This window comes from Vicugna pacos, chromosome 20, assembly GCF_048564905.1.
Source record: "Vicugna pacos chromosome 20, VicPac4, whole genome shotgun sequence".
Taxonomy (NCBI): Eukaryota; Metazoa; Chordata; class Mammalia; order Artiodactyla; family Camelidae; genus Vicugna; species Vicugna pacos.
This window is the reverse complement of record NC_133006.1, coordinates 3,687,851-3,691,003: the sequence shown is the minus strand read 5'-3', so window position 1 is coordinate 3,691,003 and position 3,153 is coordinate 3,687,851. Positions and strand designations below refer to the sequence as shown.

At 50.6% G+C, this 3,153-nt stretch overlaps 1 pseudogene; it reads right to left on the bottom strand.

The window, feature by feature from the left end:
* Nucleotides 1–286: 286 nt before the first annotated feature.
* On the bottom strand, nucleotides 287–1,384 carry LOC140687650 (mitogen-activated protein kinase 7-like; annotated as a pseudogene).
* Nucleotides 1,385–3,153: the final 1,769 nt, after the last annotated feature.

The following is a 3,153-nucleotide window of genomic DNA, read 5'->3' as shown; positions in this document are numbered from 1 at the left end:
GGATCATATGGTTTTCGTTTGTTTTTGTCTTTAAACCTCCATACAACTTTCCACAGTGGCTACACCAATTTACACCCGCTCGGGGGTAGGGCTCTTCAGATCCTGCTGTGGCTCGCTGGTGGCTCAGGTGGCTGCTTCAGGCTGCAGGGTGGCTCTGAGATGACCCTGCAGAGTAACGCAAGCTGAACTTCCCTTGACGGGCCGGGCCCAGGGTGCAGCCCTGGGGAACGTTCCTGCGGTCTTGGAGCTGGGTCTGCCCCTGGCAGCAAGGCACAGACTGTGGGCCTCAGGGCTCCCGGAGGTCAGGCAGGTCAGCCAGCAGCACCGGAGCGTCCACCTGGATCTCACGCTGCAGGGACTGTGCGTCTGCAGGGATCACGCGGTGGCCCGCAAGCCAGTCAACAAGCAGGGGGGCCCAGAGCAGGCCGTCGGCCCGGCCGCCCCGGGGCCCGGCAGCCACGCCCGCGCCGGAGGAGCGGTTCAGGAATTCCTCCTCCTGGTCAAAGCCCACACCCTAGCCAGCCCCGCTGCCCGCTGGTGCGCCCGAGAACACAGGGGCAGGGGCTCCTCCGCCTGCGACTTGGACCTCTGCGGGGTCACCAGGTTGACGTCGGCCGGCTCTGAGGCGGAGGGCTGAGGGGGCCCCGGGCTCTGGAGGGGGTGGGCCAGAGGGGAAGCAAGGCAGAGCAGTCAGGGCGCGGGGGCCCGGCAGCCCGCGGCGGGGCCAGGGGGCCGCAGGCGGTGGCGGCCTGGGGGGCCGGGGCTCAGGCAGGCAGGCTGTGCTGGGGGGCCGGCGGGAGGGCTGGGAGCGGGGGCGTGGGCACAGGGGCAGGGGGCCGGGCCACGTGAGCCCAGCGCTCCCGCAGACCGCGGTCAATGTTGCTGAGCACCAGCCCCGCCAGAGGGCCGGCGGAGGGGCCCCGGCGGCCCCGGCCCCACGCCCCTTGCGCTCCCGCCGCCCCTTCTCCCGCCCCTCGGCCCGCTCCGGCCGCCGCCGCCTCCCCTCCCGCTCCCGCGGGCGCTCCTGGGCCGCCACCGGCTTCAGAGGCTCAGGGGCCTCCAGAGGGGCGCGGGGGCCACCTCGGAGCCGGCTCTGCAAAGACTTGAGCAGGGCGGCCCTGAGGCCTGGCTTGGTGATTTCTGAGATGACCTTCCCTCTTGGGAGAGGCTGGTTCACTGGCCTGGGGGAGGGGCCCGGGGTGGAGGGTGCAGGGTCAGATCAGTGGTGCCAGGGAGGGGCCGTGGAGGTGGGGCTGGCGTGAGGGGGGAGGTAGTACTCCATGGCGCAGTCCCCACTGGGAGCTCAGGGCCTGGGCATCTCAATGTTGGGGTAGCCAGGCTCACTGGCCACAGTATGAGGGGTCCCTTTTCTCCACATCCTCATCAACGTTCATTATTTGTGTTCTTTTTGATAACAGCCATTCTGACAGATGTGAGATGATACCTCATTGTGGCTTGGATTTGCATTTCCCTGATGCTTAGTGATGTTGAGCATCTTTTCAAGTGCTTGTTGGCCTTTTGCATGTCTTTGGGAAAAAAAGTCTATTCATATCTTCTGCTCATTTTTAAATTGTCTTTTAAATTTTGAGTTGTATGAGCTGCTTGTATGTTTTGCATATTAACCACTTATATGTCATATCACTTGCAAATATTTTCTCCTATTCAGTATTGTCCTTTGGTTTTGTTGGTGGTCATCTTTTCTGTGCAAAAGCTTTTAAGTTTAATTAGGTCCCATTTGCTTATTTTTGCCTTTATTTCCTTTGCTTTAGGAAACAAATAATATTGCTATGATTTATGTCAAAGAATAGTCTGCCTATGTTTTCCTCTAGGAGTTTTATGATTTATATTGTTACATTTAGGCTTTTAATCCAGTTCAATTTAAAATTTTTTTTTGTACGTGGTATTAGGAGAATATTATAATATCATTCTTTTACAGGCAGCTGTCCAGTTTCCCAGCACCACTTACCGCAGACTTTTTCCATTGTATATTCTTGCTTCCTTTGTCAAAGATTAGTTGACTGTAGGTGTGTGGGTTTATTTCTGGGCTCTCTATTATGTTCTATTGATCTGTGTGTCTTCTTTTGTACCAGTTTTATACTGTTTTGATTACTGTAACTTTATAGTAAAATTTGAGGTCAGGCAGTATGACTCCTCCAGCTCTGTTCTTTCTCAAGATTGTTTTGGCTATTCAGGATATTTACATTTCCATACAAATTTTAAAATTATTCTAATTCTCTGAAAATGCCATGGAATATTACTTAGCCATAAAAAAGAATGAAATGTTGCCATTTGAGACAACATGGATGGACTTGGAGGGTCTTATGTTAAGGGAAAGTCAGACAGAGAAATACAAATGCTGTATGATATTACTTATTGTGAAATCTGAAAATATAATAAGTTGATGAAGACGTGAGAAGGAATCAGACTCACAGATATAGAGAACAAACTAGCAGTTACCAGTGGGAACACGGATGGGGGAAGGACAACACAGGGATAGAGGATTCATGGTACAAACTATTATGTATAAAAAAAGCTACAAGGATATATTGTATAATGCAGGAAATACAGGTAATATTTTACAATAACCATAGAGTATAACCTTTACAAATTGTAAGTCACTATGTTGTACACCTGTAGCTTATGTAATATTGGGCATCAACTGTACTTCAACTGAAAAAATGAGGCCGAGTTGTAAAAAAAAAAGACTATAACATCTATCTGGAGAAAGTTTTGTTTTGTGTGTGTTCAACAAGAACACTCATTCTGCCTGTGTTGAAAGGAATGTTCTCTTTATATCTGTTAGGTCAGTTTGATCTAAAGTATAGTTCAAGTCCAGTATTTCCTTACTACTTTTCTGTCATGATGATTTATTCATTATTGAAAAAGAAGTATTGAAGTAGGAGAAATTATGATCTGAAATGATCTCTCTTGGCCCTGAACTGTGCCACCTTGGGGAAGGGTTGATGTGGGTCAAGTCAAAAATTTTTTCTATCTCCAGTGCATCCACACTCATACTTTTTTGTTCTGACACTGTGCTGGAAGTTCTCCATTCAAAACCTAGACTTCCAGACAGGCTGTTTCATGTGTGAGTGATTGTCTGAGACAGGGTTCTCCAAGGGCTCCTGGATCATGGTTGGGAGGAACTGGAGCTAG